Below are 27040 nucleotides of genomic sequence, written 5' to 3'. Positions count from 1 at the left end.
GACTCCCAGCTGACACCATGGGGCGCCTGGCGGCAGAACACACACCTCTTGCTCTCTTTGCCGTCCTCCTGGCTAGACCTGCGCTCATTGCGCACCGTGGCTGACGTTTAAGGGAGCCCGCTGGCCTCTGTGTGCCCTTGTCCGTCCCTGAAATTCCAGCTGAGGCTCTCCCAACACCTTCCGACGCTCTTTAGTCAAAGCCTGGAGAATAGTTACATCTCCTGGATGATCCATTCAGAAATATGTCACAATGCCCCCTCCCTGCAGAGCCTAGAGAAGATTTGCATCATTTGGGTGATCAGTGCAGAGATATATCACAATGTCCCCTGTACAAAAAGCCTGGAAATTATTTACTTCACCTCGGTGATCAGTGCATAGGTATGTCAGAAATCCCCAGTAGGCTGAATCTAGACAAGGGTTACATCACTTAGGTGATCAGTGTAGAGATATGTGAAAATTCCCTTAGACAGAGGCTAGACAAATGTCACATCTCCTAGTGATCAGTGCAGGGATAAGTCATAAAGCCTCCTATAGGCAGAGTGTAGACAAACCTTTCCTCCCTGGGGTGATCAGTGCAGAGATATGTCACAAAGCCCCTGTAAGCAGAACCTTGAAAACGGTTCATCACCTGTTTGATCAGTGGAAATGTATATCACAAAGCCCCCTGTAGGCATAGCCCAGACAATTGTTACATCATCTGGGTGAGCAGTGGAGAGATCTGTCACAATGCCCCTGTAGGCAGAGCTTAGACAAGGGTTACATCACCTGGGTGATCAGTGCAGAGATATGTCAAAATGCTCCTGTAGGCTGAACCTAGACAGGAGTTACATCAACTGGGTGATCAGTGCAGAGATATGTGAGTATTCCCGTGTAGGCAGAGTCTAGACAAGTGTTACATCACCTAGGGTATCAGAGCAGGTATAAGTCATAAAGCCTCCTGTAGGCAGAGCATAGACAAGAGTTCCCTCCCCAGGGTGATCAGTGCAGAGATGTGTCACAAAGCCCCTGTAGGCAGAGCCTAGACAAGAGTTTCATCACTTGGTTGATCAGATCAGAGATGTGTCACAATGTCCATGTAGGCAGATCTAAGACAAGTGTCCATCACCTGGGTGATCAGTGCAGAGATATGTACCATGGTTTCCTGTAGGCAGTGCCTAGACATGAGTTGCATCACCTCAGAGATCAATGCATGAACGTGTCACAAAGACTTCTGCAGGCAAAGCCCATACGAGGCTTACATCACCTAGGTGATTAGTGAAGTGATATGTCACAAAAATCCATGTAGACAGAGCCTAGAAAAGAGTTACATCACCTGGGTGATCAGTACAGATATTTGACACAATGCCCTCATAGACAGAGCCTAGACAAGACTTCCATCACCTCGGTGATCAGTGCAGAGATATGTTACAAATCCTCCTGTAGGCAGAGTATAGAGAAGAGTCCCATTACCTGGGTGATCAGTGCAGAGATATTTCACAATGCCCCTGTAGCAGAGAGTGGACAAGTGTTACATAACCCAGGTGATCTGTGCAGAGCTATGTCAAAACTCCCCAGTAGGCAGAGCCTAGATAAATGTTACATCACCTGGGTGATCAGTGCAGGGATACGTCACAATACACCCTGTAGGTTGAGCCTAGAAAAGAGTTACATCACCTGGGTGATTAGTACAGAAATATATCACAAAGCCCCTGTAGGCAGAGCCTAAACAAGAGTTACATCACCTAAGGGATCAGTGCAGAAATATGTCACAAAGACCCTGTAGGCCGAGCCTAGACAAGAGTTACATCTCCTGGGCGATCAGTGCAAAGATATGTCACAAAGCCCCCTGTACACAAATCCCAGAAAATGGTTACATCACCTGGGTGTTCAGTGGAGATATCTGTTACAATTCCCCTTTAGGCGCAGCTTAGACAAGCGTTACATCACATGAGTGACCAGTGCAGAGATATGTCACTATGCCCCGATACACAGATCCAAGACAAGAGTCAATCACCTGGGTAATCAGTGGAGATATCTGTCGCAATTCCCCTTTAGGCGCAGCTTAGACAAGAGTTACATCACATGAGTGATCAGTGCAGATATATGTCATTATGCCCCCACAGGCAGATCCAAGACAAGAGTCCATCACCTGGGTGATCAGTGAAGAAATATGCCATAATGCCACCAGTAGACAGATATAGACAAGAGTTACATCACCTGTGTGATCAGTGCAGAGATATGTCTCAATGCCCCTGTAGACAGAGCCTAGACAAGATTCCCATCACCTGGGTGATCACTGCAGAGTTATGTCACAATGCCCCCTTTTGGCAGAGCCTAGACAAGTGTTACATCACCTGGGTGATCAGTGCAGAGACGTGTCACAAGCCCCTGTAGCCAGAGCCTAGACAAGTGTTACATCAGCTGTGTGATCAGTGCAGTGACATGTCACAATATCCCTGTAGCCATATCCTTGACAAAAGTGACATCACCTGGGTGATCAGTGCGAAGATATGTCACAACGTCTCCAGTAGGCAGAGCTTAGACAAGAGTTACATCACCTGTGTGATCAGGGCAGAGATATGTCACAATGCCCCCTGTAAGCAGATCCAAGAGCAGAGTTGCATCACCTTGGTGATCAGTGCACAGATATGTCTCAATGCTCCCTGTCGTCGAAGCCTATACAAGAGTTACATCATCTCGGTGATCAGTGCAGTCATATGTGAAAATGCCCCTGTAGGCAGAGACTAGACAAGAGTTACCTGACCTGGGTGATCAGTGCAGAGATATCTCACAATACCCCCTGTAGGCCGAGCCTAGATAAGAGTTGCATCACCTCGGTGATCAGTGCAGAGATATGTCATAAAACCCACTGTAGGCAAAGCCTAGACAAATTTTACGTCACTTCAGCGATCAGTGCAGAGATATGTCCCCATATTCCTCTAGGCAGAGCTTAGACAAGAATCACATCTCCTGGGTGATCAGCGCAGATATAAGTCACAATGACCCCATAGGCAGAGCCTAGACAAGAGTTACATAACCCGGGAGATCGTGCAGAGTGATGTCACAACGCCCTCTGTAGGCAGAGACTAGAATAGAGGTACATCAACCGGGTGATCAGTGCAGAGATATGTCACAATGCCCCCTGTAGGCAGAGCATAGAGAAGAGTTGCCTCACCTGTGTGATCAGTGCAGAGATATGACACAATGTCCCCTGTAGACAGAGTATAGAGAAGAGTTGCATCACCTGGGTGATCATTGCAGAGATATGTCACAATGTGCCATGTAGGCAAAGACCAGGGAAGAGTTACATCACCTTTGTCATCAGTTCAGGGATATGTGAAAACGCCCCTGTAGGCAGAGCCTAGACAAGTGTTACATCCCCTAGTTGATCAGTGCAGAGATATTTCACAATACCCCCTGTGGGCAGATCCTAGAGAAGAGTTGAATCACCTGGGTGATCAGTGCAGAGATATGTCACAATGCCCCCATAGGCAGCTACAAGACAAGAGTCCGTCACCTGGGTGATCAGTGCAGAAGTATGTCACAATGCCCCCTTAGGCAGAGCCTAGACAAAAGCCCCATCACCTGGATGATCAGTGCAGAGTTATGTCACAAAGTCCCTTTAGGCAGATCCTAGACAAGAGTTACATCATTTGGATGATCAGTGCAGAGACATGTCACAATGCCACTGCAGGCAGAGCCTAGACAAGAGTTACATGACATAGGTGATCAGTGCAGAGATACTTCACAACGTCCCTGTAGGCAGAGCCTTGAAAAGTGGTACATCACCTGGGTGATCATTGCAGGGATATGTCACAGAGCATGCTATAGGCAGATACTAGAAAATAGTTACATCACCTGGGTGATCAGTGCAGAGATATGTCACAATGCCACTGTTGGCAGAGCGTAGACAAGAGTTCCATCAGCTGGGTGATCAGTGCAGAGTTATGTCACAATGCCCCCGTAGGCAGACCCTTGCAAGTGGTATATCACCTGGGTGATCATTGCAGGGATATGTCACAAAGCACCCTGTAGGCAGATCGTAGAGAAGAGTTAAATCACCTGGGTGACGAGTGCAGAGTTGTGTCACAAGCCCCCTGTAGGCAGAGCCTAGACAAGTGTTATATCACCTGGGTGATCAGTGCAGTGACATGTCACAGTGCCGTGTAGCCAGAGCCTAGACTAAAGTTACAGCACCTGGGAGATCAGTGCAGAGATATGTCACAATGTCCCCAGTAGGCAGAGACCAGGAAAGAGTTGGATCACCTCGGGATCAGTGCAGAGATATGTCTCAATCCCCCTGTGGGCACAGCCTAGACAAGAGTTACATCACCTCGGTTAACAGTGCAGGGATATGTCAAAATGCCCCTGTAGACAGAGCCTACCCAAGTGTTACATCACTTAGGTTATCAGTGCAGAGATATGTCACAATTCCCCCTGTAAGCAGAGCCTAGACAAGAGTTACATCACCTTGGTGATCAATGCAGAGATATTTCACAATGCCCTCTGTAGGCAGAGAGTGGAAGAGAGTTACGTAGCTTAGGTGATCTGTGCAGAGCTATGTCAAAATGCCCCAGTAGGCAGAGCCTAGATAAATGTTACTTCACCTGGGTGATCAGTGCAGAGGTACGTCACAATACACCCCGTAGGTGGAGCCTAGACTAGAGTTACATCACCTGGGTGATCAGTGTAGAGATAAGTCACAATGCCCGCATAGGCAAAGCCTAGACAAAATCTCATCACCTGGGTGATCAGTGCAGAGATATGTCAAAAAGCCCCCGTTGGCACATCCTAGACAAGAGTTGAATCACTTTGTTGATCACTTCAGAGATGTTTCATGCTGACTGTTTTCTCCCGGAGCTCTTCGGGCACCCGGAAACATGCAGGGAAGGGTGGAAGACCCGCATGGTGACATTGCTCTACTTGCCAGTTTCGAAACCGCCCACACTGCAGACTCCCCATATTGCCACACATGGGAATCCATCGTTAGGCCATCATGCCGGGGAGGTTTCTTCTCTCTGGGGTCTCGCTCTGGTCTCCTACGTGGAAAAGAATGACAGCCACACGCCTGCGTGTGTGAGACTGTCTCGGCAACGGCGACACCCACAGGCACTGACTCCTTCACGGAGAGAGGGCCTGGAACACTCAAGACTCCCACGGAGGTTCAGTTCCACACTCCCCTCCACCCTCCCCGGCCGGTTTCTCCCTCCTGAAGACACGTGGGAGCCCAGAGAGTGGCTTCCAGTTCCCGCGGGATTCCTAGAGAGGTCCAGAGAGCCAGCTCCTGAAACGCGCACCCCTCACCCCTTCCTCTTTGTCTCTCCGGCCCCAACACCGCCATCACCTCACCCTCCCCCTCACCCCACCACCCCCCAGCCGCAGGCCTCGAAGCCCTGTGACCATTCTGGTGTGTGGCAGGCTGTCCCAGGGGTCACCGCCATTCATGAAGGGGTGGAGCCTGCCTGTCTGCTGGCCTTTATAAGGGCTGCTGGCTGGGTGTCCGGGCAGGCCTCCTGGATGCACCTGCCACAGTGCACAGGCCGGCTGAGGTGCATGGGAGCCCGCCGGCCTCTCTCTGCCCGTGTCCGTCCGTGAAATTCCGGCTGGGACTCCCCACGATGGCCCTCCCGACACCTTCGGACGGCACCCTCCCCTCGGAAGCCCAGGGACGGGGACGGCGAAGTAGACTCGTTTGGACCCAGAGCCAATGCTAGGCCTTGCAAGAATGCTTTGAGCGGAACCCGTAACCGGGCATCGCCATCAGAGAAGGGCTGGCCCAGGTCATCGGTATTCCGGAGCCCAGGGTCCAGATTTGGTTTCAGAATGAGAGGTCACGCCAGCTCAGGCAGCACCGGGGGGAATCTCGGCCCTGGCCCGGGAGACGCAGTCCGCAAGAAGGCAGATGAAAGCAGACCGCCGTCACCGGATCCCAGACCACCCTTCTCCTCCAGGCCTTTGAGAAGGATCGCCTTCCAGGCATCGCCGCCAGGGAAGAGCTTGCCAGAGAGACGGGCCTACCGGAGTCCAGGATTCAGATCTGGTTTCAGAATCGAAGGGCCAGGCACCGGGTACAGGGAGGCAGGGCGCCCACGCAGGCAGGCAGCCTGTGCAACGCGGCCCCCAGCGGGTGTCTCCCTGCTCCCTCTTGGGTCGCCTTCGCCCACACCGGAGCGTGGGGAACGGTGCTTCCCACACCCCACATGCCCTGCGCACCTGGGGCTCTCCCACAGGGGGCTTTCGTGAGCCAGGGATGGAGGGCTGTCCACGTGCTCCAGTCCAGCCAGGCCGGGCCGGCAGAGTGGATATCCCAACCTGCCCCGGCATGCGGAGATTTTGCCTAAGCGTCCCCTGCTCCCCCGGAAGGGGTGCTCTCCCACCCTCTGGATCCTCGGTGGCCTCCGCACCCGGGCAAAAACCGGGCGGACTGGGACCCGCAGCACAACAGCCTGCTGGGCCCTCACGTGGTGGGACAGCCTGGGCCCACTCAAGCAGGGCCAAAAGGCCAAGGTGAGCTTGCGCCACCCGCGTCACAGGGGAGTCCGTGGTGGGGCTGGGTCTGGGGTCTCCAGGTCACCGGGACGGCGTGGGAACCCCAAGCCAGGGCAGCTCCACCTCGCCAACCCACGCCCCCGGACGCCTCCGCTCGGCAGGGGCAGATGCAAGGCATCCAAGTGCTCTCCCAGGTGCTCCAGGAGCCGGGGATCTCGTCTGCACTCCCCTCCTGCCTGCTGCTGGATGAGCTCCTGGCGAGCCAGGACTTTCTGCAGCAGGCACAACCTTTCCTAGAAACGGAGGCCATGGGGGACATTGAGGCATTGGAAGAGGCCGCCTCGCTGGAAGAACCCCTCAGCGAGGAAGATTACCGGGCTCTACTGGAGGAGATTTAGGACTTGGGGTTGTGACGGGGTCAAGTCGGGGCAGGGCTGTGGCCTCTCTTTTGCGGGAACACTTGGCTTGCTATGGAGGGAGGTGACTTCCCCCCGTCCCCTCCACCGTGCTGACAGGCCTCAGATTCCTGCCTTCTAGGTCTAGGCCCGGTGAGAGACTCCACACAGCAGAGAACTGCCATTCTTTCCTGGGCATCCCGGGGATCCTAGAGCCAGCCCAGGTACCAGCAGGTGGGCCGCCTACAGTACACGCGCGGGTTTGTGGGCAGCCGCCTGGGCTTTGGGAGCAGCCCGGGCAGAGCTCTCATGTCTTTCCACCAACCCATCCCCGCCTGACAATTCAATCCCCACCCCCACCCCCCACCCCCGAAAAATGCGTCCTTCCCTGGGCTGGGTGGAGACCCCCGTCCCGCGAAACACCGGGCCCGCGCATCGTCCAGGCTTGACACCCCTCCTGCAGCTCGCCTCCTCTGCGCCTCTGCGTCACCGTCGTCGGCCCGCCCGTGGCCCAGCAGCCTCCCAGCTGCCACGATGGAGCACCTGGCGGTGGAACACAGACCTCTAGCTCTCTTTGCTGGCCTCCTGGCTAGACTTGCGCTCATTGTGCACACCGGATGACGTGCAAGGGAGACCGCTGTCCCCTCTTTGCCCTTGTCTGTCCGTGAAATTCCGGCAGAGGCTCTCCCAACACCTAGTGACGCTCTTAAGTCAAAGCCTGGAGAATACTTAAAACTCCTGGATGATCAGTTCAGAAGTATGTCACAATGCCCTCTCCCTGCAGAGCCTAGAGAAGATTTGCAACATTTGGGTGATCAGTGCAGAGATATATCACAAGGCCCCTGTACAAAAAGCCTGCAAATGATTTACATCACCTCAGTGATCAGTGCATAGGTATGTCAGAAATCCCCAGTAGGCTGAACCTAGACAAGGGTTACATCACTTAGGTGATCAGTGTAGAGATATGTGAAAATTCCCGTGTAGACAGAGGCTAGACAAGTGTTACATCACCTAGTGATCAGTGCAGGGGTAAGTCATAAAGCCTCCTGTAGGCAGAGTGAAGACAAGAGTTTCCTCCCTGGGGTGATCAGTGCAGAGATATGTCCCAAAGCCCCTGTAAGCAGAACATTGACAAGGGTTACATCAACTGTTTGATCAGTGGAAATGTATATCCCAAAGCCCCTTGTAGGCAAAGCCCAGACAATTGTTACATCACCTGGGTGAGCAGTGGAGAGATCTGTCACAATGCCCCTGTAGGCAGAGCTTAGAAAAGGGTTACATCACCCGGGGATCAGTGCAGAGATATGTCAAAACGCTCCTGTAGGCTGAACCAAGACAGTAGTTACATCACCCGGGTGATCAGTGCAGAGATATGTGAGAATTCCCGTGTAGGCAGAGCCAAGACAAGTGTTACATCACCTAGGTTATCAGTGCAGGTATAAGTCATAAAGCCTCCTGTGGGCAGAGCGTAGACAAGAGTTCCCTCCCCAGGATGTTCAGTGCAGAGATGTGTCACAAAGCCCCTGCAGGCAGAGCCTAGACAAGAGTTTCATCACTTGGTTGATCAGTTCAGATATGTGGCATAATCTCCATGTAGGCAGATCTAAGACAAGAGTCCATCACCTGGGTGATCAGTGAAGAGATATGTACCGATGTCCCCTGTAGGCAGTGCCTAGACAAGAGTTGCATCACCTCAGAGATCAGTGAATAGATATGTCACAAAGCCTTCTGTAGGCAAAGCCCATACAATGCTTACATCACGTGGGTGATCAGTGCAGTGATATATCACAATGTCCCCTGTAGACAGAGCATAGAGAAGAGTTGCATCACCTGGGAGATCAGTGCAGAGATATGTCACAATGTCCCCTGTAGGAAAGCCTAGGCAAGAGTTACATCACCTTTGTCATCAGTTCAGGGATATGTGAAAACGCCCCTGTAGGCAGATCCTAGACAATAGTTGAATCACCTGGGTGATCGGTGCAGAGATATTTCACAATGCCCCCTTTGGGCAGAGGGTAGACAAGAGTTACATCACCTAGGTGATCAGTGGAGAGATTTGTCAAAATTCCCTGTAGGCAGTGCTTATAAAAGTGTTACATCACCTAAGTGATCAGTGCAGAGATATGTCACAAAGCTCCTGTAGGCAAAACTTAGATGAGTTACATCACCTGGGTGATCAGGGCAAAGGTATGTCACAAAGCCCCTGTAGGCAAAGCCTAGAAAATGGTTACATCACTTGGGTGATCAGTGGCGAGATCTCTCACAATTACCCTGTAGGCAGAGCTTATACAACAGTTACATCACCTGGGTTATCAGTGCAGAGATATGTCACAATACCCCCATAGGGAGATCCAAGACAAGAGTTCGTCACCTGGGTCATCAGTGCAGAAATATGTGACAATGCGCCATTAGGCAGAGCCTAGACAAAAGCCCCATCACCGGAATGCTCAGTGCATAGTTATGTCACAAAGTCCCTTTAGGCAGATCCTAGACAAGGGTTACATCACTTGGATGATTAGTGCAGAGATATGTCACAATGCCATTGTAGGCAGAGCCTAGACAAGAGTTACATGACTTAGGTGGTCAGTGCAGAGATACATCACAATGTCCCTGTAGACAGAGCCTTGACAAGCGGTATATCACCTGGGTGATCATTGCAGGGATATGTCACAAAGCACCCTGTAGGCAGATTCTAGAGAAGAGTTATATCACCTGGGTGATTAGTGCAGAGATATGTCACAAGCCCCCTGTAGGCAGAGCCTAGACAAGAGTTATATCACCTGGGTGATCAGTGCAGTGATATGTCACAATGCCGTGTAGCCAGAGCCTAGACTAAAGTTACAGCACCTGAGAGATCAGTGCAGAAATATGTCACAATGTCCCCAGTAGGCAGAGACCAGGCAAGATTTGGATCACCTCAGGATCAGTGCAGAGATATGTCTCAATCCCCCTGTGAGCACAGCCTAGACAACAGTTACATCACCTCGTTTAACAGTGCAGAGATATGTCAAAATGCCACTGTAGGCAGAGCCTACACAAGTGTTACATCACCTAGGTGGTCAGTGCAGAGATATATAACAATACCCCCTGTAAATAGAGCCTAGACAAGAGTTACATCACCTGGGTGATCAGTGCAGAGATCTGTCACAATGCCCCTTTAGGCAGACCATAGACCAGAGTAACATCACCTGGGTGATCAGTGTAGATATATGTCACAATGCCCCCATAGGCAAACCCAAGACAAGATTCCATCACCTGGGTGATCACTGCAGACATGTGTGACAATGCCCCCAGTAAGCAGAGCCTAGAGAAGGGTCCCATCACCTGGGTGATCAGTGCAGAGATATTTCACAATGCCCTTGCAGGCAGAGCCTACACAAGTGTTACATCACTTAGGTGATCAGTGTAGAGATATGTCACAATACCCCCTGTAAGCAGAGCCTAGAAAAGAGTTACATCATCTGGGTGATCAGTGCAGAGATATGTGTCAAGGTCCCTTTAAGCAGGGCCTATAAAATAGTTTAATCACCTGAGTGATCAGTGCAGAGATCAGTCACAATGCCCCTTTAGGCAGAGCTCAGACCAGTGTTGCATCACCTGGGTCATCAGTGCAGAGATATGTCACAAAGACTTCTGTAGGCACAGCCCATACAAGGATAACATCACCTAGGTGATCAGTGCAGTGATATGTAACAAAATTCCCTGTAGACAGTGCCTAGACAAGACTTCCATCACCTGGGTGACCGGTGCAGATATATGTCACAACTCCACCTCTAGGCAGAGTATAGAGAAGAGTCAGATCCCCTGGGTGATCAGTGCAGAGATATTTCACAATGCCCCCTGGAGGCAGAGAGTGGACAAGAGTTACATAACCTAGGTGATCTGTGCAGAGCTATGTCAAAACGCCCCAGTAGGCAGAGCCTAGATAAATGTTACATCACCTGGGTGATCATTGCAGAGATACGTCACAATACACCCAGTAGGTGGAGCCTAGACAAGAGTCTCATCACCTGGGTGATCAGTGCAGAGATACGTCACAATACCCCTGTAGGTGGAAACTAGACAAGAGTTACATCACCTGGGTGATCAGTACAGAATATGTCACAAAGCCCCTGTAGGCAGAGCCTAAATAAGAGTTACATCTCCTAGATGATCAGTGCAGAAATATGTCACAAAGTTCCTGTAGGCCGAGCCTAGACAAGAGTTACCTCTCCTGGGTTATCAGTGCAAATTTATGTCACAAAGTCCCCTGTAGAAAAATCCCAGAAAACTGTTACAACACCTGGGTGATCACTGGAGATATCTGTCACATTTCCCCTTTAGGCACAGCTTAGACAAGCGTTACATCATATGAATGATCAGTGCAGAGATATGTCACTATGCTCCCATAGGCAGATCCAAGACAAGAGTCCATCAGCTGGGTGATCAGTGCAGAAATATGCCACAATGCCACCAGTAGGCACATAGAGACAACAGTTACATCACCTGCGTGATCACTGCAGAGATATGTCACAATGCCCCTGTAGGCAGAGCCTAGACAAGAGTCCTATCACCTGGGTGATCAGTGCAGAGTTAAGTCACAATGCCATTGTAGGCAGAGCCTAGACGAGGGTTAAATCAGCTGTGTGATCAGTGAAGTGACATGTCACAATGTCCCTGTAGCCAAGTCATTGAAACTGTGACAATACCTGGGTGATCAGTGTGGAGATATGTCACAATGTCTCCAGTAGGCCGAGCCTAGACAAGAGTTACATCACCTGGGTGATCAGGGCAGAGACATGTCACAATGTCCCCTGTTAGCAGATCCCAGACAAGAGTTGCACCACCTCGGTGATCAGTGCAGAGATATGTCTCAATGCCCGCTGTCGGTGAAGCCTATAAAAGAGTTACATCATCTCGGTGATCAGTGCAGTGATATGTTAAAATGCCCCTGTAGGCAGAGGCTAGGCAAGAGTTACATCACCTGGTTTATCAGTGCAGAGATATCTCACAATAACCTCTGCAAGCAGAGCCTAGACAAGGGTTACATCACCTGGGTGATCAGTGCAGAGATATGTCATAAATCCCACTTTAGGCAAAGCCTAGACAACTTTTACATCACCTCAGCGATCAGTGCAGAGATATGTCCCAATGTCCCTCTAGGCAGAGCTTAGACAAGAGTCACATCTCCTGGGTGATCAGTGAAGTGATAAGTCACAATGCCCCCATAGGCAGAGCCTTGACAAGAGTTACATAACCCGGGTGATCCGTGCAGAGTAATGTCACAACATCCTCTCTAGGCAGAGACTAGAAAATAGTTACATCACCTGGGTGATCAGTGCAGAGATATGTCACAATGACCCCTGTAGGCAGATCCTAGACAAGAGTTACATCACTTGGATGATCAGTGCAGAGATATGTCACAATGCCACTGTAGGCAGAGTGTAGAGAAGAGTTAAATGACCTAGGTCATCAGTGCAGAGATACATTGCCATGTCCCTGTAGGCAGAGCCTTGAGAAGTGGTACATCACCTGTGTGATCATTGCAGGGATATGTCGCAAAGCACCCTGTAGGCAGATCCTAGAAAATAGTTACATCACCTGGTTTATCAGTGCAGAGATATGACACAATGCCACTGTAGGCAGAGCCTAGACAAGAGTTACAAGACCTAGGTGATCAGTGCAGAGATACATCGCAATGCCCCTCTAGGCAGAGCCTTGACAAGTGGTATATAACCTGGGTGATCATTGCAGGGATATGTCACAAAGCACCCTGTAGGCAGATCCTAGAGAAGAATTATATCATCAGGGTGATCAGTGCAGAGATATGTCACAAGCCCCCTGTAAGCACAGCCTAGACAAGAGTTATATCACCTGGGTGATCAGTGCAGTGATATGTCACAATGCCGTGTAGCCAGAGCCTAGACTAAAGTTACTGCACCGGGGAGATCAGTGCAGAGAGGTGTCACAATGTCCCCAGTAGGCAGAGACAATGCAAGAGTTGGATCACCTTGGGATCTGTGCAGAGATATGTGTCAATCCCCCTCTGGGCACAGCCTAGACAAGAGTTACATCACCTCATTTAACAGTGCAGAGATATGTCAAAATGCCCATGTAGGCAGAGCCTACACAAGTATTCCACCACTTATGTGATCAGGGCAGAGATATGTCACAATACCCCCTTTAAGCAGAGCCTAGGCCAGAGTTACATCACCTGGGTGATCAGTGCAGAGATATATGACAAGGCCCCTTTAAGCAGAGCCTAGACAATAGTTACATCACCTGAGTGATCAGTGCACAGATCTGTCACAATGACCCTTTAGACAGAGCTTAGACCAGAGTTACATCACCTGGGTGATCAGTGCAGAGATAAGTCAGAACGCCCCCATTGGCAAATCCAAGACATGAGTTCGTCACGTGGGTGATCAGTGCAGAAATATGTGACAATGCCCCCAGTAGGCAGAGCCTAGAGAAGAGTCCCATCACCTGGGTGATCAGTGCAGGGATATTTCACAATGCACCTGCAGGCAGAGCGTAAGCAAGTGTTACATCACCTAGATGATCAGGGCGGAGATATGTCACAAGGCCCCCTGTAGGCAGAGCTTGGACAAGTGTTACATCACCTTGGTGATCAATGCAGTGATATGTCACTATGCCTGGTAGGCAGAGCCTAATCACACGTTACATATCCTGGGTGATCAGTGCAGAGATATGTCTGAAAGCCCCCATATATAGAGCCTAGACAAGAGTCCCATCACCTGGGTGATCTCTGCAGAAATATGTCACAATGCCCCATAGGCAGATCCAACTCAAGAGTTACGTCTCCTGGGTGATCAGTGTAGAGATATGTCACAATGCCCCCGTAGGCAGAGCCTAGACAAAAGTCCCATCACCTGGGTGATCATTGCAGAGATATTTCACAAAGCCCCTGTAGGCAGAGCCTAGACAAGGGTTACATCACATTGTTGATTTGTTCAGGGATGTGTCATGCTGACGGTTTGCTCCCGGAGCTCTGCGGGCACCCAGAAACATGCAGGGAAGTGTGGAAGACCAGCATGGTGCCTTCGCTCTCCTTGCCAGTTTCTAAACTGGCCGCACTGCAGACTCCCCATGTTGACGCACACGGGAATCCATCATCAGGCCATCACGCCAGGGAGGCATCTTCTCTCTGGGGTTTCACTCTGGTCTCCTACGTGGAAATGAAGGAGAGCAACACGCCTGTGCGTGTGAGACTGTCCCGGTAATGGCGACACACACAGGCACTGCCTCCTTCACGGAGAGAGGTCCTGGAACACTCAAGACTCCCAGGGAAGTTCATATCCACACTCCCCTCCACCATCCCAGGCAGGTTTCTCCCTGCTGAAGACGCGTGGGAGCCCAGAGAGCCTCTTCCAGTTCCCACGGGATTCCTGGAGAGGTCCGGAGAACCAGCCCCCGAAACGCACACCCCTCACCCCTTCCCCCTCGCCCCCTTCCTCTTTGTCTCTCCAGCCCCACCACCACCATCACCATGCCCACCCCCCACTCACCACCACCAGCCGGCCTCAGGCCTCGATGTCCTGGGACCGTTCCGGGGTGGGATGTGCTGTCCCAGATCTCACCGCCATTCATGAAGTGGTGGAGACTGCCTGCCTGCAGGCCTTTATAACAGCCGCTGGTTGGCTGTCCAGGGAGGCCTCCTGGCTGCACCTGCCGCAGTGCACAGGCTAGCTGAGGTGCACGGGAGCCTGCCGGCCTCTCTCTGCCCGTGTCCATCCATGAAATTCCAGCCGGGGCTCCCCGCGATGGCCCTCCCAACACCTTCGGATGGCACAATCCCCGTGGAAGCCTGGGGACGGGGACGGCGAAGGAGACTCGTTTGGACCCAGAGCCAAAGCGGGGCCCTGTGAGCCTGCTTTGAACGGAACCCGTACCCAGGCATCACCACCAGAGAACGGCTGGCCCAGGCCATCAGCTTTCCTGAGCCCTGGGTCCAGATTTGGTTTCAGAATGAGAGGTCATGCCAGCTGAGGCAGCACCGGCAGGAATCTCTGCCTTGGCCTGGGAGACGTGGCCCGCAAGAAGGCAGGCAAATGCGGACCACCGTCACCGGATCCCAGACTGCCCTTCTCCTCCGAGCCTTTGAGAAGGATCGCTTTCCAGGCATCGCCGCCAAGGAAGAGCTGGCCAGAGAGACGGGCATCCCGGAGTCCAGGATTCAGATATGGTTTCAGAATCAAAGGGCCAGGCACCCGGGACAGGCTGGCAGGGAGCCCGTGCAGGCAGACGGCCTGTGCAACGCGGCCCCTGGCAGGTGTCACTCTGCTCCCTCGTGGGTCGCCTTTGCCCACACAGGCGTGTGGGGAATGGGGCTTCCCGCACCCCACGTGCCCTGTGTGCCTAGGAATCTCCCACAGGGGGCTTTGGTGAGCCAGGGAGCAAGGGCCGTCCCCATGCTCCAGCCCAGCCAGGCCGCGCCGGGAGAGGGGATCTCCCAACCTGCCCCGGCACGCGGGGAATTTGCCTAAGCCACCTCGGCTCCTCCGGAAGGGGCGCTCTCCCACCCTCAGGCTCCTTGGTGGCCTCCGCACCCGGGCAAAAGCCGGGAGGACGGGGACCCACAGCGGGACAGCCTGCCGGGCCCTTGCGCGGTTGGACAGCCTGGGCCTGCTGAAACGGGGCCACAGGGCCAAGTTGTGTTTGCGCCACCCATGTCCCAGGGGAGTCCGTGGTGGGGCTGGGGCCGGGGTCCCAAGGTAACCGGGGCGGCGTGGGAACCCCAAGCCGGGGCAGCGCCACCTCGCCAGCCCGTGCCCCCGAGGCCTCCGCACGGCAGGGGCAGATGCAATGCTTCCCGGCACCCTCCCAGGTGCTCCAGGAGCTGGGGCGCTCATCTGCACTCCCCTCCGGCCTGCTGCTGGATGAGCTCCTGGCGAGCCCGCAGTTTCTGCAGCAGGCTCTACATTTCCTAGAAACGGAGGCCCCAGGGGACTTGGAGTCCTTGGAAGAGGCCACCTCGCTGGAAGCACCCCTCAGCGAGGAAGAATATCGGGCTCTGCTGGAGGAGATTTAGGAAGTGGGGTTGGGAAGGGGTCGGGTCGGGGCAGGGCGGTGGCCTCTCTTTCACGGGGAACACCTGGCTGAATATGGAGGGGTGTGTCTTCTCCCCAACCCCTCCACTGGGCTGACGGGCCTGGGATTCCTGCCTTCTAGGTCTAGGCCCGGTGAGAGGCTCCACCCAGCAGAGAACTGCCATTCTTTCCTGGGCACGCAAACCTCTAGCTCTCTTTCCTGGCCTCCTGGCTAGACCTGCGTTCATTGTGCACCACAGCTGACGTGCAAGGGAGCCCGCTGGCCTCTCTGTGCCCTTGTCCATTCGTGAAATTCCGGCTGAGGCTCTCGCAACACCTTCTGATACTGTTTAGTCAAAGCCTGGAGAATAGTTACATCTCCTGGATGATCAGCTCAGAAATATGTCACAATGCCCTCTCCCAGCGGAGCCTAGAGAAGATTTGCATCATTTGGGTGATTAGAGCAGAGATATATCACAATGTCCCCTGTACAAAAAGCCTGGAAATGATTTACATCACCTCAGTGATCAGTGCATATGTATGTCAGAAATCCCCAGTAGGCTGAACCTAGACAAGGTTTACATCACCTGGGTGATCAGTGCAGTGATATGTCACAAAAATCCCAGTAGACAGAGCCTAGACAAGAGTTACATCACCTGGGTGATCAGTGCAGATATTTGACACAATGTTCCCATAAACAGAGCCTAGACAAGACATCCATCACCTGGGTGATCAGTGCAGAGTTATGTCACAAATCCCCCTCTAGGCAGAATATAGAGAAGAGCCCCATCTCCTGGGTGATCAGTGCAGAGATAGTTCACAATGACCCTGTTGGCAGAGAGTAGACAAGAGTTACATAACCAAGGTGATCTGGGTAGAGTTACATCACAATATCCCCTGCAGGTGGAACCTAGACAAGAATAACCTCACCTGGTTGATCAGCGGAGATATACGTCACAATACCCCCACAGGTGGAGCCTAGACAAGAGTTACATCACATGGGTGATCAGTACAGATATATGTAACAAAGCCCCTGTAGGCAGAGCCTAAATAAGAGTTACATCACCTGGGTGATCAGTGCAGAAATATGTCACAAAGCCCTTGTAGGCCGAGCCTAGAAAAGAGTTACATCTCCTGGGTGATCACTGCAAAGATATGTCACAAAGCCCCCTGTAGACAAATCCCAGAAAATTGTTACATCTCCTGGGTGATCAGTGGAGGTATCTGTCACAATTCCCCTTTAGGCGCAGCTTAGACAAGCGTTACATCACATGAGTGATCAGTGCAGAGATATGTCAATATGCCCCCATAGGCAGATCCAAGACAAGAGTCCATCACCTGGGTGATGAGTGCAGAAATATGCCACAATGCCACCAGTAGGCAGATATAGACAAGAGTTACATCACCTGCATGATCACTGCAGAGATATGTCACAATGCCACCGTAGGCAGAGCCTAGACAACAGTCCCATCACCTGGGTGATCAGTGCAGAGTTATATCACAATGCCCCCTTTTGGCAGAGCCTAGACAAGGGTTACATCACCTGGGTGATCAGTGCAGAGATCTGTTCACAAGCTCCCTTTAGCCAGAGCCTAGACAAGTTACATCAGCTGTGTGATCAGTGCAGTGACATGTCACAAGGTCCCTGTAGCCATATCCTTGACAAAAGTGACGTCACCTGGGTGATCAGTGCGGAGATATGTCACAATGTCTAGAGTAGGCCGAGCCTAGACAAGAGTTACATCACCTTGGTGATCAGTGTGGAGATATGTCATAATATCTCCAGTAGGCAGAGCCTAGAAAAGTGTTACATAACGCGGGTGATCCGTGCAGAGTGATGTCACAACGTCCTCTGTAGGCAGACACTAGAAAAGAGTTACAAAACCTGGGTGATAAGTGCAGAGATATGTCACAATGCCCCCTGTAGGCAGAGCATAGAGAAGACTTGCATCACCTGGGTGATCAGTGCAGAAATATGTCACAATGCCCCCATAGACAGATTCAACGCAAGAGTTACATCACCTGGGTGATCAGTATACAGATATGTCACAATGCTCCCATAGGCAGAGCCTACACAAAAGTCCCATCACCTAGGTGATCAGTGCAGAGATGTGTCACAAAGCCGCTGTAGGCAGAGCGTAGACAAGTATTACATCACTTTGTTGATCAGTTCAGAGATGTGTCATGCTGACTGTTTGCTCCTGGAGCTCTGCGGGCACCCGGAAACTTGCATGGAATGGGGGAAGACCGGCATGGTGCCTTCGCTCTCCTTGCCAGTTTCCAAGCCAGCCACACTGCAGACTCCCCATGTTGCCGCACACGGGAATCCATCGTCAGGCCATCACGCTGGGGAGGCATCTTCTCTCTGGGTTCTCACTCTGGTCTCCTATGTGGAAATGAACGAGTGCCACACGCCTGCGTGTGTGAGACTGTCCCGGCAATGGCGACACCCACAGGCACTGCCTCCTTCACGGAGTGTGGGACTAGAACTCTCAAGACTCCCACGGAGGTTCAATTCCACACTCCCCTCCACCATCCCAGGCCGGTTTCTCCCTGCTGAAGACGCGTGGGAGCCCAGAAAGCGACTTCCAGTTCCCATGGGATTCCTGGAGATGTCCGGAGAGCCAGCCCCTGAAATGCTCCCACCTCACCCCTTCCCCCTCGCCCCCTTCCTCTTCGTCTCTCTGGCCCCACCACCAGCATCACCACGCCCTCCCCCCACACCACACCACCCCACGGCCGCAGGCCTCAACGCCCTGGGACCCCTCCGTGGTGGGGCGGCCTGTCCCAGGGCTCAACACCATTCATGAAGTGGTGGAGCCAGCCTGCATGAGGGCCTTTATAAGAGCCCCTGGCTGGCTGTCCGGGCAGGCCCCCTGGCTGCACCTGCCGCAGTGCACTGGCTGGCTGAGGTGCACGGGAGCCCACCGTACTCTCTCTGCCCGTGTCCGTCCGTGAAATTCCAGCCGGGGATCCCCGCGATGGCCCTCCCGACACCTTCGGACAGCACCCTCCCCGCGGAAGCCCTGGGACGGGGATGGCAAAGACACGTTTTAACACCGCGCTAAAGCGAGGCCCTGCGAGCCTGCTTTGTGCGGAACTCGTACCCGGGCAACGCCACCAGAGAACGGCTGGCCCAGGCCATCGGCATTCTGGAGCCCAGGGTGCAGATTTGGTTCCAGAATGAGAGGTCACGCCAGCTGAGGCAGCACCGGCGGGAAACTCAGTCCTGGCCCGGAAGATGAGGCCCGCAAGAAGGCAGGTGAAAGCGGACCGCCGTCACCGGATCCCAGACCGCCCTGCTCCTCCAAGCCTATGCGAAGTATGGCTTTCCAGGCATCACTGCCAGGGAAGATCTGGCCAGAGACACGGGACTACCGGATTCCAGGATTCAGATCTGGTTTCAGAATCGAAGGGCCAGACATCCAGGACAGGCTGGCAGACCGCCCGCACAGGCAGGGGGCCTGTGCAACGCAGCCTCCGGCGGATGTCACCCTGCTCCCTCATGGGTCGCCTTCGCCCAAACTGGCGCGTGGGGAATGGGGCTTCGCACACCCCACGTGCCCTGTGTGCCTGGGACTCTCCCACAGGGGGCTTTCGTGAGTCAGGGAGCAAGGGCCGTCCCCGTGCTCCAGCCCAGCCAGGCCGTGCCGACAGAGGGGATCTCCCAACATGTGCCGGCACACGGGGTTTTGCCTAAGCGGCCCTGGCTCCTCTGGAAGGGGCGCTTTCCCACCCTCAGGCTCCTCAGTGCCCTCTGCACCTGGGCAAAAGCCGGGAGGACCAGGACACGTTCCGCGGCGGCCTGTCAGGCCCTTGCGCGGTGGGACAGCCTGGGCCCGCTCAAGCGGGGCCACAGGGCCAAGGTGTGGTTGTGCCACCAGCCTCCCAGGGGAGCCCGTGGTGGGGCTGGGGCCATGGTCCCAAGGTCGACGGGGCGGCATGGGAACCCCAAGCCAAGGCAGCTCCACCTCACCAGCCCGCGATCCCGGAGGCTTCCGCGAGGCAGGGGCAGATGCAAGGCATCCCGGCGCCCTCCCAGGCACTCCAGGAGCCGGGGCGATCGTCTGCACTCCCCTCCGGCCTGCTGCTGGATGAGCTCCTGGCGAGCCCGGAGTTTCTGCAGCAGGCGCAACCTTTCCTAGAAACTGAGGCCCCGGGGGAGCTGGAGGCCTTGGAAGAGGCCGCCTCACTGGAAGCACCCCTCAGTGCTGAGGGTGGGAGAGCGACCCTTCTGAAAGAGCAGGGGCGGCATAGGCCAAATCCCTTCATGCAGGGGCAGGTTGGGAGATCCCCTCTGCCAGCGCGGCCTGGCTGGGCTGGAGCACGGGGATGGCCCTCGCTCCCTGGCTCACCAAAGCCCCCTGTGGGAGAGCCCCAGGTGAGTAGGACACGTGGGGTGCGGGAATCCCCGTTCTCCACGCGCTGGTGTGAGCGAAGGCGACCCACGAGGGAACAGGGTGTCACCCTCCGGGGACCGCGTTGCACCGACCGCCTGCCTGAGCGGGGGCCCTGCCAGCCTCTCCCGGTTACCTGGCCCTTCAATTCTGAAACCAGATCTGAATCCTGGACTCCAGGAGGCCCGCCTCTCTGGCCAGTTCTTCCCTGGCGGCGATGCCTGGTAAGCGATCCTTCTCAAAGGCTCGGAGGAGCAGGGCGATCTGAGATCCAGTGTCGGCGGTCCGCTTTCACCTGCCTTCTTGCAGGCCGCGTCTCCCAGGCCAGGGCTGAGGTTCCCGCCGATGCTGCCTCAGCTGGCGTGACCTCTCATTCCGAAACCAAATATGGACCCGGGGATCCGGAATGCCGATGGCCTGGGCCAGCCGTTCTCTGGTGGCGATGCCCGGGTATGGGTTCCGCACAAAGCAGGCACACAGGGCCTTGCTTTGGCTCGGGGTCCAAACGAGTCTCCTTCGCCGTCCCCGTCCCTGGGCTTCCGCAGTGAGGGTGCCGTCTGAAGGCGTTGGGAGGGCCATCGCGCAGAGCCTCAGCCAGAATATCACGGACAGACACGGACAGAGAGAGGCCGGCGGGCTCCCAGGCACCTCAGCCGGCCTGTGCACTGCGGCAGATGCAGCCAGGAGGCCTGCCCGGACAGCCAGCCAGCGGCTCCTATAAAGGCCCACAGGCAGGCATGCTCCACCCCTTCATGAATGGCGGTGAGCCCTGGGACAGCCCATCCAACCCTGGAAGGGTCCCAGGGCGTCGAGGTCTGCGGCTGGGGTGTGGTGGGGTGGGAGGGGAGGTCATGGTGATGGCGGTGTTCAGGAAGGAGAGACGAAGAGGAAGGGGGCTAGGGGGAAGGGGTGACAGGGGCGCGTTTCTTGAGCTGGCTCTCCGGACCTCTCCAGGAATCCCACGGGAACTGGAAGCCACTCTCCGGGCTCCCACGCGTCTTCAGCAGGGAGAAACCGGCCTGGGAGGGAGGGGAGTGTGGATCTGAACCCCCGTGGGAGTCTTGAGTGTTCCAGGCACACTCTCAGTGAAGGAGGCAGTGCCTGTGGGTGTCGCTGTTGCCGGGACAGTGTCACAGGCGCAGGCGTGTGGCTGTCCTTCATTTCCACATAAGAGACCAGAGCAAGACCCCAGAGAGAAGATGCCTCCCCGGCGTGATGGCCTGACGATGGACTCCGGTGTGCGGCAACGTGGGGAGTCTGCAGTGTGGCCGGTTTGGAAACTGACAAGGAGAACGAAGGCACCATGCGGGTCTTCCACACTTCCCTGCATGTTTCTGGGTGCCCGCAGAGCGCTGGGAGCAAACAGTCAGCATCACACATCTCTGAACTGATCAACAAAGTGATGTAACACTTCTGTAGCGTCTGCCTACAGGGGCTTTGTGACATGTCACTGCACTGATCACCCAGGTGATGGGACTTTTGTATAGGCTCTGCCTATGGGGGCATTGTGACATATCTCTGCACTGATCAACTTGGTGATGTAACTCTTGTCTAGGCTCTGGCTACAGGGGAGTTGTGACACATCTCTGCATTGATCACCCAGGTGATGTAACCCTTTTCTAGGCTCTGCCAAAAGGGGGCATTGTGACATAACTCTGCACTGATCACCCAGATGATGGGACTCTTGTCTAGGCTCTGCCTACAGGGGCATTGTGACATATCTCTGCAGTGATCACGCAGGTGATATAACTCTTGTCTATATCTGCCTACTGGCGGCATTGTGGTATATTTCTGCACTGATCACCCAGGTGATAGACTCTTGTCTTGGATCTGCCTATGGGGGCATAGTGACATATCTCTGCACTGATCACTCATGTGATGTAACGCTTGTTTAAGCTGCGCCTAAAGGGGAATTGTGACAGATATCTCCGCTGATCACCCAGGTGATGTAACAATTTTCTGTGATTTGTCTACAGGGGACTTTGTGACATATGTTTGCACTGATCACCCAGGAGATGTAACTCTTGTCTAGGCTCGGCCTACAGGGGCTTTGTGACATATTTCTGCACTTATCACCCAGGAGATGTATCTCTTGTTTTGCCTCTGCCTACAGATGGTATTCTGACGTATCTGTGCACTGATCACCCAGGTGATGTAACTCTTGTCTAGGCTCCACCAACAGGGGGTATTGTGACGTATCTCTGCACTGGTCACCCAGGTGATGTAACATTTATCTAGGCTCTGCCTACTGGGGCGTTTTGATATAGCTCTTCACAGATCACCTAGGTTATGTAACTCTTGTCCACTCTCTGCCTCCAGGGGACATTGTGAAATATCTCTGCACTGATCACCCAGGTAATGGGACTCTTCTCTATAATTTGCCTAGAGGGGGATTTATGACATATCTCTGCACTGATCACCCAGGTGATGGAAGTCTTGTCTAGGCTCTTTTTATGGGAGTGTTGTGTCAAATATCTGCACTTATAACCCAGGTGGTGTAACTCTTTTCTAGGCTCTGTCTACAGGGATTTTTGTGACATATCTCTGCACTGATCACCTAGGTGATGTAAGCCTTGTATGGGCTTCGCCTACAGAAGTCTGTGACATATCTATGCACTGACCTCTGAGGTAATGCAACTCCTGTCTAGACACTGCCTACAAGAGACATTGGTACATATCTCTTCATTGATCACCCAGATGATGGACACTCTTCTTAGATCTGCCTACATGGACATTGTGACACATCTCTGAACTGATCAACCAAGTGATGAAACACTTGTCTAGGCTCTGCCTACAGGGACTTTGTGACACATCTCTGCACTGCTCTGTGGAGTCTCTCACTGGGCCTAGACCTAGAAGGCAGGAATCCTAGGCCGGTCAGACCTGTGGAAAGGGCGGGCGGAAGACACGCACCTTCTTAGCCAGTCAGGTGTTCCCCGTGAAAGAGAGGACACCTCCCTGCCCCGACCCGACCCCGTCCCAACCCCGTGTCCTAAATCTCCTCCAGCAGAGCCCCGTATTCTTCCTCGCTTAGGGGTGCTTCCAGCGAGGCGGCCTCTTCCAAGGCCTGCAGCTCCCCTGGGGCCTCCGTTTCTACGAAATGTTGTGCCTGCTGCAGAAACTCCGGGCTCGCCAGGAGCTCATCCAGCAGCAGGCCGGAGGGGAGTGCAGAGGAGCACCCCTGCTCCTGGAGCGCCTAGGAAGGCCACGGAAGGCCTTGCATCTGCCCCTGCCGCAAGGAGGCCTCCGTGCGCTCGGGCTGGCTAGGTGGAGCTGCCCCGGCTTGGGGTTCCCACGCCGCCCTGGCGACCTGGGACCCCGGCCCTAACTCCACCACGGACTCGCTTGGGACGCGAGTGGCGCGAACACAACTTGGCCCTGTGGCCCCGCTTGTGCGGGCCTAGGCTGTCCCACCGAGCAAAGGCCCGGCAGTTCGTTGTGCTGCGGGTCCAGGTCCTCCCGGCTTTTGCCCGGGTGCGGAGGCGACCGAGGAGCCTGAGGGTGGGAGAGCGCCCCTTCTGGAGGAGCCGGGGTGGTGTATGCAAAATCCCCGCGTGCCGGGGCAGGTGCGGAGATCTCCTTTGCCGGTGCGGTGGGGCTGGTCTAGAGCACGGGGATGGCCCTCGTTCCCTGGCTCACGAAAGCCCCCTGTGGGAGAGCCCCAGGTGCACAGGGCACGTGGGGAGCGGGAAGCCCCGTTCCCGACGCGCCGGTGTGGGCAAAGGCGACCCACGAGGGAGCTGGGTGACACCCGCCAGGGTCCGCATTGCACAGGCCGCCTGCCTACGCAGGCGCCCTGCCAGCCTGTCCCAGATGCCTGGCGCTTTGACTCTGAAACGAGATCTGAATCCTGGACTCCGGGAGGCCCGTCTCTCTGGCCAGCTCTTCCCTAGCGACAATGCCTGGAAAGCGATCCTTCTCAAAGGCTTGGAGGAGCAGGGCGGTCTGGGATCTGGTGACGGCGGTCAGGTTTTGCCTGCCTTCTTGTGGGCCGCGTCTCCTGGGCCAGGGCCGAGATACCTACTGGTGCTGCCTCAGCTGGCGTGACCTCTCATTCTGAAACCAAATCTGGACCCAGGGCTCTGGAATGCTGATGGCCTGGGCTAGCCGTTCTCTGGTGGCGATGCCCGGGTATGGGTTCCACTAAAAGGAGGCTCGTAGGGCCTCGCTTTGGCTCGGGGTCCAAAAGAGTCTCCTTCGCCGTCCCCGTCCCCGGGCTTCCTGGGGGAGGGTGCCATCTGAAGGTGTCGGGAGGGCCATCACTGGGAGCCCCGGTCAGAATTTCACGGAAGGACACGGGCAGAGGGAGGCCAGAGGCTACCGTGCACCTCAGCCGGCCTGTGCACTGCAGAAGGAGCAAACAGGAGGCCTGCCCGCAGAGCCAGCCAGCAGCTCTTATAAAGGCCTGCAGGCAGGCAGGCTCCACCACTTCCTGAATGGCGCTGAGCCCTGGGACAGCCCACCCCACCAGAGAATGGTCCCAGGGCATGGAGGCCTGCGGCCGGGGGTGTGCTGGTGTTGGGGGGTAGGGCATGGTGATGGTGGAGATGGGGCCGGAGAGACGAAGAGGAAGGGGTGAGGGGGAAGTGGTGAGGGTGGCGCATTTCTGGGGCTGGCTCTCCGGACCCCTCCAGGATTCCCGTGGGAACGGGAAGAGGCTCTCTGGGCTCCCACGCATCTTCAGCAGGGAGAAACCGGCCTGGGAGTGTGGAGGGGAGTGTGGAACTGAACCTCCGTTGGAGTCTGGAGTGTTCCAGGCCCTCTCTCCGTGAAGGAGGCAGTGCCTGTGGGTGTCGCCGTTGCCGCAACAGTCTCACACACGGAGGCGTGTTGCTCTCGTTCATATCCATGTAGGAGACCAGAGCGAGACCCCAGAGAGGATGCCTCCCCGGCGTGATGGCCTGATGATGGATTCCCGTGTGCTGCAACATGGGGATTCTGCAGTGTGGCCAGTTTGGAAACTGGCAAGGAGAGCGAAGGCACCATGCTGGTCTTCCACCATTCCCTGCATGTTTCCGGGTGCCCGCAGAGCTCCGGGAGCAAACAGTCAGCAAGACACATCTCTGAACTGACCAATAAAGTGATGTACCACTTGTCTAGGCTCTGCCTACAGGGGCTTTGTGACATATCTCTGCACTGATCAGCCAGGTGATGGGACTTTGTCTAGACTCTGCCTATGGGGGCATTGTGACATATCTCTACACTGATCACCCAGGTGAAGTAACACTTGTGTTGGATCTGCCCATGGGGGCATAGTGACATATTTCTGCACTGATCACCCAGGTGATGGGACTCTTGTCTAGGCTCTGTTATGGGGGCTTTGTAACATATATCTGCACTGCTCACCCAGGTGATGTAATGCGTGACTACGTTCTGCCTACGGGGCATAGTGACATATCACTGCATTGATCACCGAGGTGATGTAACTCTTGTCCAGGCTCTGACTATAGCGGCCTTGTGACATATCTCTGCACTGATCATCTAGGTGATGTAACTCTTACTTACGCTCTGCCTGCAGGGGCATTGTGAAATACCTGTGCACTGATCACCCAGGTGATGGGACTTTTCTCTAGGCTCTTCCTACTGGGGGCATTGTCACATATTTCTGCACTGATCACTCAGGTGATGGACTCTCGTCTTGGATTTGCGTATGGGGGCATTGTGACATATCTCTTCACTGATCATCGAGGTGATGTAACTCTAGTCTAGGCTCTGCTTACAGGGGGTATTGTGACATATCTCTGCCATGATCACCTAAGTGACGTAACACTTTTGTAGGCTCTGCCTACAGGGGCATTTTGACATATCTCTGCACTGTTAAACAAGGTGATGTAACTCTTGTCTAGACTGTGCCCACAGGGGGATTGAGAAATATATCTGCACTGATCCCGAGGTGATCAAACTCATGCCTGGTCTCTGCCTACTGGGGACATTGTGACATATCTCTGCACTGATCACCCAGGTGCTGTAACTTTAGTCTACGCTCTGGCTACACGGCTTTGTGACATATCACTGCACTGATCACCCAGGTGATATAACCCTTGTCTAGGCTTTGCCTACAGGGGGCTTTTGACATATCTCTGCACTGATCACCCAGGTGATATAACTCTTCTCTAGGATCTGCCTACAGGGTGCTTTGGGACATATCCCTGCAATGATCACCCAGGCGATATACCACTTTCCAAGGCTCTGCCTACAGGGGCATTGCGATGTATCTCTGAACTGATCACATAGGTCATGTAACTCTTGTCTAGGCTCTGCCTACGGTGGAATTGTGACATATCTCTGCACTGATCATCCAAGTGATGTAACACTTGTCTAGAATCTGCCTAAAGGTACTTTGTGACATAACTCTGCACTGATTATCCAGGTGATGGGTATTTGGTCTAGGCTCTGCCTAAGGTGGCATTGTGGCATATTTCCAGACTGATCACCCAGTTGACGGACTCTTCTCTTGGATCTGCCTATGGTGGCATTGTGACATATCCCTGCACTGATCACCCAGGTGATGTAACTGTTGTATAAGCTCTGCCTACAGGGGAATTGTGAGAGATCTCGCCACTGATCCCCGAAGTGATGTAACTATTGTCCAGGCTTTGCCTACAGGGGGCTTTGTGACATACGTTTGCACTGACCACCCCGGTGACGTAACTCATCTAAGTTCTGCGTACAGGAGCTTTGTGACATATCTCTGCACTGATCACTTAGGTGATGTAACACTTTTGTAAGCACTCCGTACAGGGAATTTTGA

At 54.2% G+C, this 27040-nt stretch overlaps 5 pseudogenes; 3 read left to right on the top strand and 2 right to left on the bottom strand.

Annotated features, from left to right (window-relative positions):
• Positions 1–5525: 5525 nt before the first annotated feature.
• Positions 5526–6866, top strand: LOC117978732 (double homeobox protein 4-like protein 4; annotated as a pseudogene).
• Positions 6867–13494: 6628 nt separating this feature from the next.
• On the top strand, positions 13495–15894 carry LOC100983323 (double homeobox protein 4-like protein 4; annotated as a pseudogene).
• A 2979-nt stretch (positions 15895–18873) lies between these two features.
• On the top strand, positions 18874–20326 carry LOC100986119 (double homeobox protein 4-like protein 4; annotated as a pseudogene).
• A 29-nt stretch (positions 20327–20355) lies between these two features.
• LOC134729112 (double homeobox protein 4C-like) lies at positions 20356–20940 on the bottom strand (annotated as a pseudogene).
• Positions 20941–24072: 3132 nt separating this feature from the next.
• LOC134729119 (double homeobox protein 4C-like) lies at positions 24073–24549 on the bottom strand (annotated as a pseudogene).
• Positions 24550–27040: the final 2491 nt, after the last annotated feature.

The sequence above is a fragment of the Pan paniscus genome, chromosome 16 (genome assembly GCF_029289425.2).
Source record: "Pan paniscus chromosome 16, NHGRI_mPanPan1-v2.0_pri, whole genome shotgun sequence".
In the NCBI taxonomy this organism is placed as follows: domain Eukaryota; kingdom Metazoa; phylum Chordata; class Mammalia; order Primates; family Hominidae; genus Pan; species Pan paniscus.
The sequence above is the reverse complement of the archived record's forward strand: the minus strand, read 5'-3'. Positions and strand labels throughout refer to the sequence as shown.